This window comes from Lampris incognitus, chromosome 2 (genome assembly GCF_029633865.1).
Source record: "Lampris incognitus isolate fLamInc1 chromosome 2, fLamInc1.hap2, whole genome shotgun sequence".
Taxonomy (NCBI): domain Eukaryota; kingdom Metazoa; phylum Chordata; class Actinopteri; order Lampriformes; family Lampridae; genus Lampris; species Lampris incognitus.
Genome location: NC_079212.1, coordinates 8,110,851 through 8,125,312, shown reverse-complemented (window position 1 = coordinate 8,125,312; position 14,462 = coordinate 8,110,851). Strand labels below are relative to the sequence as shown.

Sequence of the window (14,462 nt, the reverse complement as noted above, 5' to 3'; positions counted from 1 at the left end):
TCACGTCTAAAGCACAAATATAATTTTGAGGAAATTTGACTTTACTGTGACTGACCCATTTACATTTGCCCTGAATTATACACACTTTACATTTTCAATATGCTGAATTTGAATTATATTAGAGTGTGACATTTAAAAAAAATGCTAAACTGCATTTCAGACATTAAAACAAAAAGTTCAAGATATATACAGTCATCTACTATTACTACTACTACTACTTTTGGCTGCTCCCGTTAGGGGGTGCCACAGCAGACCATGGCGGCATCCTGTGCATCATATTCTTCATAAATTTTATAAGTCCATTATAATTCTGTTATCCTCTTTCAATGCTGTGTTGTGTAAATTGCGTAAACACAACATCTATTGTACCCTGTCAGTCTTGGGAGAGAGATCCCTCCTCTGTTGCTCTCCCTGAGGTTTCTTCCTACTTTTTCGCCCTGTTAAAGGGTTTTTTAGAGAGTTGTTCCTTATCTGATGAGAGGGTCTAAGGACGGGATGTTGTGTTGCTGTTAAGCCCACTGAGGCAAATTTGTAATTTGTGATATTGGGCTATACAAATAGAATTGATTTGATCATCCGTTTCCATCTCTTCCTGTCCTCTGCATCTTCCTCCGTCACACCAACCACCTGCATGTCCTCCCTCACCACTTCCATAAACCTCCTCTTTGACCTTCCTCTTCTCCTCTTCCCTGGCGGCTCCATATTCAGCGTCCTTCTCCAAATATACCCAGCATCTCCCCCCACACGTCCAAACCATCTCAATCTCGCCTCTTGCTTTGTCTCCAAGCCGAGATATATGCAGTCATAAGTGTTGGATTTAACATCTAACACAGATGGACTGAATAAATGACTGAGTTAAGTGCCCACTCATTAAGTCAGGAGTCTACATGTATGTGTCGTATGTGCAGTGTGCACATACACATTTCTATTTGTATATGAATCTATAGTACTAATGTATATATATATACAAAAAATGTGCATGCACGTGTGTATGAATACACCTATGTGCGTGTTTGTATGTGTGTGAGCTTTTGTGCACTCGTACCAGCATTTGTGTTTGTGTGTATGTAGAGCAGGTGTAGTGAGGTGTGCTGAGGATTGCATGCTGCGGCTGTAAAAACAGCATGGCCAGAGATTGGTTTTTACTCGACTGTATTCAACTCAACTGTAAAGCTCTTCCATTTGCAATCCTGCTGCTCCCAAGATCCAGTCCGTCTGTCCAGCGGAGGGAACCACATTAACGCACAATCACCCACTGAATCAGACCTGTTGTCTCGTATGGCGAGGCTACGAGCATCACCGTTGCGCTGTTTTTCTGTCACGCTGTTCTGTCATTCAGCTGGTTGAGGTCTTTGTGAATGGGGGATGATTACGGTCTCGATAATGAGGGCTTTTAATTTCCTCTGACAATGAAGACAATGCACAGCATCTGGGACCTTGCAGTACAACATGCGATGATGCCGATGATAGCTAGCTGTTGTTTTAAAATTATGATCTTACAGCTCTAATTACCTAGAGTGAAACCAATTATGGCTGACAACAGACTGACAAAATCCATACTAGATTCTGAAAACCCTGCATTTGGGAAACTTGGGTTCCCGTCTTTACTGAAATTAGTGTGATTTGATGTTGGCGCATTCCTCCAATTGAACACTTTTTTTTTGGGTCATTTCCAGCCCCTTTTTCCTATGAACTAACCCTGAACTCAAGTAGACACACACACACTCACGCACACATGCACAAACACATGCTGTCAGGGTGAGGAGGAGGAGGGAGGTGGAGTGAAAAATGCAGGCAATGAAGGAAGGGCAGCTGTGCCCCCAGAGGCTTGCATCTGGTCCAATCTGGCAACCTGTTCTTTACACACACACACACACACACACACACACACACACACACACACACACACACACAAATGAACATACACTTGCCAACCACACCTGCTGCTGAAGCCAATTCAGTGTCGCTCCGCTTGGCACAGACCAAGTTTGGCAGCCGAGAGTTTAGCACTTGCGGGATTGAGCAAGGCAGCATGAATTTACCAGAATCAAATCAGATGAAACAATTCTTTTCCTCTTTAATTTATGAATATCATTGCATGCAGAAGATACTCTATGTATCTATCTATCTATCTTTATCAATCATCCGTCTGTCTAGATAGAGTCTTGATTGTCCCACAGGAAACTTGTTTTCACAGCCAGTACATGCACAGAAAAATACAGATAACCACACCGCAACTTGGAGATACACATACAGATACATAAACGCTTAACATTCATAAACATATAATATTCCTTCCCTGCCTGTATCCCAGCACTTGTACGTACATGTATCACGCCCCCAGGTAAGTCTGGCTCTGTGCTCCGGTTGTCAGTTGTGGTTTGTTTGTTTGTGGCTCTGCTTAATTTTTAACTTTTAACAACGTCTAAAAACTCATTGAGACGTGGATTATTTTAATTGATTTTATGCTTTGCCTGTTTTTTGGATATTTTCCCGATCGTTGATTGCTATTGCTGCACTGACTCCCTGCACTCCTGGTGCAAACCATGTGGACTCAGCCCTCAGCTGATGGAGGGAACCTTTATTTCTGCAACCTGTTTAATAGTATTATGCCTTGCGAGGACTGCCTAAAGGCAAAAAATGACATTACCAATCTCAAGGATGATAGCCAACAACTCTCAGATGAACTATGAAAAAAGGACTCTCTTATCTGATTTTATTAATGCCACTGCCTCACAGTCCAAAACGATCCTAGTTATGAACTCAGCCTTCTCCAATACCAACCTGACAGTGCTGGATGAAGTGCATTATGGGCTTTTATCATCGTAACCACCTTTATATTACCGCTGCCTCTGCTGGACTCTTCCATATTTCTTCCATATTCACAAATCTCTTCCGATATATGCACATACAGCCGCATGCACACACAACCCCCCCACACACACACGTTACACACATGCATACACGTGCACAAGCAAGCGATCACGCATGTCCTCAGACATGTAGATTGTGTGGCAGAATGTGCACACAGTCTGCTTTTGTTCCAAACTAGCCGTTTGCCCTCCTGCTTCTCTCTTTGTGCCCTCTCATCCCTCTGTTCAGCGCGTGAATGAATGTGATGTTTTTCTTGCCGTTGTCACGTCTAAAGCACAAATATAATTTTGAGGAAATTTGACTTTACTGTGACTGACCCATTTACATTTGCCCTGAATTATACACAGATGCAGTGGATGACTTTACATTTTCAATATGCTACCTTGATCATTTGGGACTCCATAGTCTGAAAAATCCCTTTCGTAAATGCGGTCGTGCACTGCTTTCCTGGAGCTACTACTCCTGGCGTCCTGGAGAAACTCCCAGGACTCATGGATTAATTTTTAACAGTTGTGAGAACAATAATCCGTGTCTGCTCCAATGTCACTGCCCGTCAGCAGTCTGAGCTGACAAAAGGTGGTTTAATCAGTTGTTTTAATCTCAACAGTTGTGGTAAAACTGCTTTTATGTCTGGCCCTGTTCCCACTCTGAGTCACGACAAGGAGCATTTTAGCAGAATTCCCAGCCTTCATACCTGGCTCCAGTCTGTGAATATGATACAGAACACTGGTTTTATTCACAACTTTGACTTGTTCTGGGAGAGCTCCTCACTCTGTATATAGAAGAGACGGTCTTCACCTGAACATGCTAGGTAGTCAGAAGCTTGCTGCTAATTTGCAGTGTGCTGTTCTGTCCACACATGATTGACTATTTACATCACACACGTGTCTTTCTGAACCACCTCTTCCCCTTTGTCCACAACAATGACTGTTGCATCCTGTGCTCGCACCGGCTTCTCCTTGTGGTATGATTACACTGCTGTTCAACCTCCTCCCATTCCTGACTGTATCACCAACAGGCATCATTACCCTCAGCATCACCACAATAAACAACACGTGAAACAGTCCAATTTCCATCCCCTTCCTCGGGTCTCACAACCTATCACAAAGCAGCATCATCTGAAACTGGTTTTGTTCAACACTCGTTCTCTCAATAACAAAAGCCTCATTCTGAATTAATTTATAACTGACAGTAACCTAGCTTTCCTCTGCCTCACTGAAATCTGGCATAAACCCCTGGACTATTTCTTACTAAACCAAACCACACCCACAGGATTCACATTCATTGATAAACCTCATCTTGAAGGGCGGGGAGGTGATGTTGCTGCTGTTTACAGGAAGGACATTAAAACAACCACCATTTCCATCCCTGCCACTCGTTTATCCGAACACCTTGCCCTCAAACATTCTGGTCACCCTCCTTTCTTTCTGACTTCTTTGATTTTCTGACCCTGCTGTCCATTCTCCTCCAGGGTAGTTTTGATATCCACATTGATGACACTGACTGTAAATCTGCTTTGAAATTCCTGGAATTACTTCAATGTTTTCAACTTCATGCAACATATCGACTTCCCCACTCACAGCCGTGGTCACATCCTGGATTTGGGCTGCTCCACTGGTCTCACAACACATCAACTCTCCAGCCTCAACTTCAATATCTGGCAATCACCATGGACATTGACATCCCTATCCCAATCTCACAAGTCAAATACAAAATATCCTTCAGAAATCTCATATCTATCTCCCCCTCAGCACTGCCTCTCTTGCCAGTAAAATGTCTTTCTCCCCTCCCCCGCTGTCTGATAATCCCTCCAATCCTGTCAGTTATTATAATGAAAAACACTCTCCTCCTGTCTTGATCAGCTGGCCTCCCTTAAAACCAAAATAATCTCATTCACACACTCCTGTGTACTCCTGAACTCCATCAAATGAAATCCCGTAAACACAAGCTCGAAAGACTCTCCAAGAAAACTGGTTTAACAGTGCATCTCCAGGCCTACACAGACTACCCTCAACAACACAAAGATGCTCTAATCACAGTTCGGGCCAGTTAATATTTGCACTGCATACACTCTGCCTCCACCCACCCCAAGGCTCTCTTTCCCACAATAAACAAACTTCTGAAACCCAGTGACAACACCTCAAATTCCTTCACAGTTAACAAGTGCAACTCTTTCCTTTCATTTTTCCAAACTAAAAAACTAAAATTGACACCATCTGCAGCAATCTACCCCCCCCTTCTCTTTTCCACTCAGCCCTTGTCAAAAGTTCTCCCCTGTGTCCCAGGTGGAATTGTCCAACCTTACGGTAGGAATGAGAAGTGCCACTTATTTTCTGGATCCATCCCATCCAATCTTGTTAAGAACCGTTCTCCCAGTTATTTCCTTACTCATCACTGAAATCATTAAGTCTTCCTTCATTTCTTGTTCAGCCCCCATACACTTAAACTTGCTGCTATCACCCCGATCCTCAAATAACCTGGACTCATCCCTGATGTCATGAGCAGTTTTGGGCCCATCTCCGATCTCCCCTTTCTGTCAGAAATACTAGAATGTTTTGTCGCCTCCCAGCTCAAAGCTCAACTCATCTCCAACGGCCTGTTCAGACCATTTCAATGTAGTTTCTGCTCACAGCACAGCACAGAAACTGCCCTCCCTAAAGCCACCAATGACCTCATCCTCTCCTCAGACTCTGGCCACCTTAATAATCTGATTCTCCTTGATCTAAATGCAGCGTTCAACACCATCAACCACACCATTCTTTTCTTCTGCCTTGAATCCTCCCTCAACATCACCAGTAATTCTTGCAGACTTGCAAGACAGTAATTCTTGCAAGTCTTGCAGAATTCTTGTAGACTTATAGACTATATTCTTGTAGACTTAAGCCAGGAGAGGTCCTGGCTTAACTCATATCTCACAAACAGAAAACAATTCATCAGCATCAACAACTGCACCTCCTTCACTGCTCCTCTGTCCTAAGGCGTCCCCCATGATTTGGTGTTTGTTCCTCTCCTGTTTATCCTTTTCATGCTCCCCCTTGGTAACATCGTCATGGTCTCCACTTCCACTGCTATGCATTTGACATCCAGCTCTACATCTCCAGTAAATCCATCGCCACCACAACTCAGTTTAGTCTGACCAACTGCCTCACTGAAATTAAATCATGGATGCAAGCCAACTTCCTTAAACTAAGTTGTGATAAATCTGACATGCTCATCATTGGTCTAAAATCACTTACCAAAATCACTCACAACTTTGGCCTCACCATCAATAACGCCACTCTGTCTCTCTCCCCACACATCCACAACCTAGGAATTGTTTCCGACATTAATCTCTACTTTGAACACCATGTCAATCAAATCACCAGAACGGCCTTTTTCCACCTAAAAAAGAAACATAGCTTGTCTCCACCTATCACTATCCTTCTCTGCTGCCAAAATTTGATCCATGCCTTCATCTCGCCCAGAATTGACTACTGCAGCAGCATTTTCTATGGAGATGTTTAGGAGTGATGGCAGTGAATTGCTCAACACAATCTTGGAAAGTGAGAGGATGCCTGAGGAGTGGAGAAGATGTAAACTGGTACCGATTTCCAACACTCTCTTTGAGAGTGTTAATGTTAATGGAGAAGTATAGAAGAAGGTCGGGAGTTACATTGGGTCTTTGTGGATTTAGAGAAAGCATATGACAGGTGCTGAGAGAGGAGGTGTGTTATTGTATGAGGAAGTTGGGAGCGGCAGAGAAGTATGTATGAGAGCAGTGTGACAGTGTTGAGGTGTGCAGCTGGGATGATGGATGGGTTCAAGGTGGAGGTGGGATTACATCAAGGATCGGCTCTGAGCCCTTTCTCGTTTGCAGTGGTGATGGACAGGTTGGTGGACAACATCAGGCAGGAGTCTCTGTGGACTATGATGTTCGCGGATGACATTGTGAGCTGTAATGAGAGTAGGGAACAGGTTCTGGAGAGATGGAGGTATGCACTGGAGAGAAGAGAAATTAAAGTCAACAGGAGCAAGATGGAATACACATGCATGAACGAAAGGGAGGACAGCGAAATGTCAGGATACACGGAGTAGAGGTGATGAAGTTGGTTGAGTTTAAATACTTGGGGTCAACTGTTCAAAGTATCGGGGAGTGCGGAAGAGAGGTGAAGAAGAGAGTGCAGGCAGGGTGGAGTGGGTGGAGAAGAGTGTCAGGAGTGATTTGCGACAGAAGGGTGCCAGCAAGACTGAAAGGGAGGGTTTACAAGGTAGTAGTGAGACCAGCTATGTTGTATGGTTTGGAGACAGTGGCACTAACGAAAAGACAGGAGGCAGAGCTCAAGATGTTAAGATTTTCATTGGGAGTGACGAAAAAGAACAGGATTAGGAATGAATATACTAGAGGGACAGCTCGGGATGGATGGTTTAGAGACAAAGTAAGAGAGGCAAGATTGAGAGGATATGGACATATGTGGAGGAGAGATAATGGGTATATTGGGAGAAGGATGCTGAAGATGGAGTTCCCAGACAAGAGGAGAGAGGAAGGCCAAAGAGGAGGTTTATGGATGTTGGTGAGGGAGGACATGCAGGTGGCTGGCATGACAGAGGAAGATGCAGAGGGCAGGAAGAGATGGAAATGGATGATCCACTGTGGCGACCCCTCACGGGAGCAGCTGAAATTAGTAGTAGTAGTATTAGTAGTTGTATTATTATTATTATGCTAGGTCAGCAAGGCAGTTTAGTTAGTGCTGTTGTGGCAGGAAGAACAACATTTCTGTCCAAGCGAACTCTTCTCCATTTCAGAGTCCAGTATCTATGGGCCTGTAGGCAGTAGTGTGAAATATGGATTAAGGGGATGATTGGTGTCATTCACTATTATGAATGCAAGGCATGTGTTGGTACAGTCATCCATGTCTGTGATGTTCGGTAGGGAGTTAATGATATTGGGGATGGTCAGTATCAGTGATGTGTTGATCATATGTGTTGTGTTGATCAAAGCTGAATTTACTGTCTAAAGTGAGTCCAAGATATTTGAAGTTGTTGACCTGTTCTACTGTCTTGTTGTGGATGGAGATGGGGTTCAGTCCAGTCAGAGGTGTGTTTGGTGTGTTTATGACCAGTTCCTTTTTCTTGTCCACGTTCAGTTCAAGGTAGTTGTCCGTTCACCATTGTTTGAAATGAGAAATGGAGTAGTCCCAGTATGGCAGTGTCATCGGAGTATTTGTAGTAACTGTTGATTGGTGAAGGACTGGTGCAATTGTTTGTGTAGAGAGTGTAGAAAAAGGGACTGAGGACACAACCCCGATGGGCTCCGGTGTTGGTGATGATGGTTGATGATGTTAATGCTCCTATTCTTAAAACCTGTGGTCTGTTGCTAAGGAAGTTGTGGACCTAGTGGTGATGAGTGGAGGGATGCTGAGGTGATGGGAGTTTCTTGGTCATCTGGTGTTATTGAAATGTGTTGAAGGCAGAGCTGAAGTCGATGAAGAGAATTGAAGCAAAGTTGCCAGGTGATTCCAGATGTGTGAGGAGGTACATTATCTATCTATCTATCTATCTATCTATCTATCTATCTATCTATCTATCTATCTATCTATCTATCTATCTATCTATCTATCTATCTATCTGGCTGGCTGGCTGGCTGGCTGGCTGGTTGGCTGTCTTGCAAATGCCTACATCTATTGAATGAATTGTTTCACCAACTGGTGAACCCCTTCTCATAAACAATTTCTGTATAATCATGTATAATTAAACAGTGTCATAAAACATTTTTTAATCTCAGCAGCTTTTATTAACTCTGTAGGAGTCATGAACAGGATAAAGACTTGTCATAAGATGGTGAGTCAGTAAGAACATATATGAAGACTGTCTGACAGGTGAATATTCACATGCATTCACAGCTTGCATCCTGTCCATTGCTGAATTGTTATATGATGACGACAATAATGGAAATAGTGAAAAATAATGACAATAGCCGAGTTGTCAAGCAAAACACATTGCCCTTCCCAAAACACACTTTACAGGTGGTACCAGAGAACTGATTATGGCTCGTTCAGATTATTTCCCCCCAAGTTTGCTGGAATTAAGGCAGCAACTCTTCGATTTTTGCATAAAAATACACATCTCGTGGCTTTCTAATGAACCAACACACAACACTTGGGAAAACACTTTTTCAACATCTCATACTGTTAATGAGCATAACATCAGTGTTATGAGATGTTGAGTATCTGCTCCAGTATTCCTAAGCATGAAGAGCAGTAAGACACGCACACACAAAAGTGGCAATTCGTTAACTCTGACTAATTGTGATTACTTCATCTTTTGCTTGAATTAGAGTCTCCTAATGGCCCATGTAAGAGGACCACCTACCGACGTGATGGAATATCTTCTAGAATTAGACTTGGGAATTTTGAAACGTGAGTCTGTGGGATGTCAGCTGACCTGTTTGGAAAATGAGAAACGGCTTTGGCAGTGCTGCGTCAGCATAGACATTTGTAAATTGGCTTATGCAAAAAACAGTTATGCTCGTACCGGTTACTAAAGATTGCATCATTGCATATTTTGGTGCTGTTGTCCTCTTGTGATAAATGAAATTGCCACCAACATAAATTCCACCATTCCAAAGTGATTGAAACGTTACAAATGTAAAATGCAATACTGTATGTATCTTTACGGAGGCTCTGAAGGACATTGGGGAAAAATTGAGGATTTTTTTTTTTTGAAGGGTTATCTCATTTGAATGACTTAATCTCGTTTGAACAGCTTATTCTCTAATTTGAACAACTCAGTATCTCATTTGAATGACTTATGATCTCTTTTGAACGACTTAATATCTCGTTTGAATTACTTAATATCTCATTTGAATGACTTAGTATCTCATTTGAACAGCTTATTATCTTGTTTGAACAACATAATATCTTTTTTTGAACAACTTAGTATCTTGTTTGAACGACTTATTTGAAAATTACCCTAAAACTCAGATCGTTATTTTAAGTGTCTGACAACATTAGGGAAAGGATCCCTACAGAGATAGACCTTTTTCTGTGTCAAGTCTCTGTTGTTACAGTACTATTTGCATGCAGGAGCATGGTTTCAGATATTTACAAAAGAAGAAGTCTCACCGAATCTTGTCCGAGCTGACCATTCATTTGAGGTAGCATATGTGGTGGGGAATGCTTCATTGGTAGGTTGAGTGGTTGTGAATGCAGCTCCAGGCCTGACTCCTCCCTCAGCCAATCTCCCCATCAGGGCCAGGTTATCTAAGCCACCTGTGACCACCTGTGCAAGCCTTTTTTTTTTGCCTTCTCTCTTCCTCGGCCTCGGATGTGTCTGGTAGTTGGTGCTGCAGTTCCTGAACTTCTAGCGTGGAACCTCTAGTGTTTGCTGCCACTGTTGTGCTGGTTATCAGGAGTATTTCCTGGTGTCCATGTTCCCTGCTAGAGGTGCTTCACCTGCTGCTGTTTTGCCTTAGTTTCTTTTGGTTACTAACTGGGTTGACCCTTCTTTAGTTTGGTTTTTTTTTTTTTTTTGTTGACTTATTTTGTTAGTTATTCCCCTCAGTGGTCTGAGTGTCATCTTGTGGGAGGCGAGGCACTTGTGGTGAGGTCCCTGCATGTGTGTGCGTGAGTAGGAGCACCGGGACACGTGTGGAGAGTTCACCAGTCTGCTGTGAGGTTTGCTGTGGGTTTGCTGTGCTGCACGGAAGGTGAGTATTGGTAGCACCCCTGGGCACTCCTCAGTTAGTCTGCCTTCCACAGTTGGCCTCAGCCTAGTTTTCTAGTTTGGTTACCATTATTTTCTGTAGGCTGGGCTTTTTTTGGTATTTTAAAGTGTTTTTTTTTTATTATTATTATTTTCTTAATTGTATTAAAAGATCCTTTTTACAAATTAGTTGTAATAAAGATTCAATGGCTTCATGTTGGTTTTAATCGGGTTTTTTTCTCGATTTCCTTAGCAGCTCCAGTTCCAGTCCTTTCTTGTTTTGATTAATTAAACAAAGTATTTATATTTTTGAACCACACCTCTGTCCTTTTTCAGTAGCGAATCTGTTCGCCTGGCTAAGCTTCAAATCCTTAACTCTAGTCTTAAAGAGAAATAGTATTTCCTGGGGTGCAATTCCCCAGGTGGCGTTGTTGGCCCTTTTCTTCGTCTTAGCCCTCCGTCACACATAGGAACCGCGAGCAATAATTTACTTCCAAAGTCATGGCTGAATATTTATTTGATTATGACAATGTGGATGAGACATTTGAATTCGATGGCTGCCCGTATTTATCTGAGCCAGAGTATATGGATGAATAGCTCCTAGAAATTGAAGAGAGGACAAAGGGGGGGGGGGCAACAGGCAGAGGAGGATGAACCAGCTTATTTGGGTAGCAGTAGTCATCGACCGAAACCGGCGATCGGTCGCTGGTGTTATATGCTATCGGTGATCGCTAGTTTAGTATGCATATGCATTCATATGCCGGTTTCATGTGCATATGAAACTGATGGCAGGGTCGCTATGCAAATGTGCTGTTTATAAGGCGGGGATACCTGCAGTCAGCTGAGACCGACGAAGTCCCTCAGATGAGCGATGAGATGGTTCTCCCTCTAAATTTTGTGTCCAGATGAACTGATTCAACTTTCTGGGATCATATCCTGATGTGTAATGATGGCGATCAGCTTATGCAAGTGGTGATCGGTTTCATTTGCATATGAAACAGAAATATGAATGCATTTGCATGCATATGCACATGAAACCTGAGATCTCTGATCGCATATGAAACCAGCATTTTGGTCGATGACTACTGCCAGCTAAAGAAGCTGGTTCACCCTCCTCTGCCTGTTGCCCCCCCCCCCCCTTGTCCCCTCTTCAATTTCTAGGAGCTATTAATCCATATACTCTGGCTCAAATAAATACGGGCAGCCATCGAATTCAAATGCCTCATCCACATTGTCAAAATCAGGTAAATATTCAGCCATGACTCTGGAAATAAATACTGCCAGCAGTTCCTCTGTGTCTCAGACTGTGCTACCTCAAATGAATGTCAGCTCTGATAAGATTCGGCATGACTTCTTCTTTTGTAAACATCCAAAACCACGTCCATGCACTTAAATAGTAGTATGTCCCTATGACAACAGAGACCGGAAAAAGCAACACGTGAAGAAAAAGGTCTACCTCGGTAGGGATGCTGTCCGTAATGTTGTCAGACACTTAAAATAACATGAATTTTTTTGGTCATTTTCAAGTGAGTCATTCAGACGAGATATTAAGTCGTTCAAATGAGATACTAAGTCATAAACGAGATTGTAAGTCATTAAAACGAAATACTAAGTTCCTTACCTGGATTAGTGAGCATGCATCAACACGAGATACTAAATTGTTCAAACGAGTAAGTCGTTCAAATGAGATAACCCCTTGGAAAAAATCCTCTTCAAACCCCCCCCCCCATTTCTTTCCACAGCCTCCGTACAGATACATTAAGTAATGTATTTTAGATTTATATCTTTTCTATCACTTTAGGGTCTTTATTAGCTTTATTACACACTATGGACATGGTTATAATCATGTCAGGTTTATACTTGTAATGTATATTACAAGGTAGATTACCGGTAATATTCATTATAATGTGGTGTCAGCCTGTAGGGCGCTATTCAGTCTTGCATCTCCTATGACAATATTCAATTCAATTCAATTCAATTTATTGTCATTAAAAACAATGTGAGACGTGTAAAAATGAAAAATAAGGGCTGCGGCTTTGCCAAACAGTGCAAGACAGAAATAGACATACATAAAAAACATAGTATAAGATATATACAGATGAAGACTAGAAGCTAAAGATAAGTAAAAAAAAAAAAAGCACAAGTATAAACATATTTACAGGCATTCAGTGGCTCTGATGTTCCTGTAAGCGCCTCCCAGAGCACAGGGGGGAGAACAGTCCATGGTTGGGGTGGGTGGGCTCTCTGCTGATGCTGAGACCCCTTCGAAGGCAGCGTTTGTGATAAATGTCTTTTATGGCTGGGAGCTGGGTATCGGTGATATGCTGGGCCGCCTTGACAACCCGCTGCAGAGCTTTCTGGTCTACTGAGGTGCAGTTGCCGTACCACACTGAGATGCAGCTGGTCAGGATGCTCTCTGTGGTGCAGTGGTAGAGGTTGGTGAGAATTTTGGGGGATAGACGGGCGCTCCTCGCCCTCCTCAGGAAATGCAGGTGTTGTTGGGCCTTTTTCACAAGGGCCTGAGTGTTTGATGTCCAGGAGAGGTCCTCGCTGATCTGGACTCCAAGGAATTTAAAGCTGGAGACATGCTCCACTTCCACCCCATTGATGTGTATGGGGGAGTGGCTACAGCTTCTAGACCTCCTCAAGTCCACAATCAGCTCCTTCTTCCTCTGCACATTGAGGGCAAGATCGTTGGTGGTGCACCCTGGTGTGAGGTGCTGAATCTCGTCCCTGTAGGCCGTCTTGTCATTGTTGGTGATATGGCCTACGATTGTGGTGTCATCTGCAAACTTAACTACAACATTTGAAGAGTGAGTTGGCAGGCAGTGTATGAAACATCAGCTAACTATCCTCATTCTCTTCTCCTACTCCTACTTCATCAAGTTGAAGCTATTCCTGTCTGGAGAGGACATTGTCAACATCAATGTCCACAGTTTTTTTTCCTCCTGCTTTGCACCCTTCACTTTTTTACCCAGCCTCTCCATCTTCTTATCTACGTATCTGCTAGCAAACAGAGGATATCCTCTTATCCATTCGTCATTCATATCCATCTAAATTAATGATAATGAGAATCTAATTCCTGAAATGTCTAACAAAATGAGATGTGAAAAGTCTGAGAAAGTATTATTTGAAACCTAGTTGTGGTCTGATATTATACATTACCAAACTGGTTCAATGTGGTGAGCCTCAGATGGATTCTTAAAACATTGAATTTTTTCATATGTAAGCAGATATTGTGACATGTTTTGACATATATCAATACTTTGGAATATTACCTCTTATTATTGTGGTGAAAATAACATTAATACTGAATGTGCAATGTCAATGTGATGATGATTAGAAATTATTCTGTTTTTTAGGTCTGATAACTTGTGTATCATCCGTCTGATAAAATTATGATTATGGGTCTGTGTCTCAACTTTGTAAGGGTTGCTGAGGTTTAGGAATAAAAAAGACTTTTTGTCAAGTTCAAGACAGTGGGATTGAGTTACATACTGAGTTTTACCAACTCTTCCTACATCTCCCTCATCTTTATTTGTTTGAAGTTGAATTTTTTTGTCTCATCACAAATCAAAAGGTCAAGTGTCTGTTTCCTGTCTCATGGTAACTAATGGGTTTGGGTTTTTTTTTAGGTGTGGTGCAGATTCGTGGTCCAACAAATCAAACCAAACCAAATCAGGTCAAGATTGTATTCTTGCACTTAAAAATGTTTCCATTTAGGGGCGTCCGGGTAGTGTGGCGGTCTATTCTGTTGCCTACCAACATGGGGAGCGCCGGTTGGAATCCCCATGTTGCCTCCGGCTTGGTCGGGCGTCCCGACAGACACAGTTGGCCGTGTCTGCGGGTGGGAAGCCGAATGTATGTTCCTTGGTCGCTGCACTAGCGCCTCCTCTGGTCGATCGGGG

General features: G+C 42.7%; 1 protein-coding gene across 1 annotated transcript in view; it reads left to right on the top strand.

The window, feature by feature from the left end:
* cacna2d3a (calcium channel, voltage-dependent, alpha 2/delta subunit 3a) overlaps window positions 1-14,462 on the top strand; it is a gene marked incomplete at its 5' end in the record, with an annotated part of 292,319 nt that overhangs the window by 164,756 nt on the left and 113,101 nt on the right. The window lies entirely within an intron of this gene.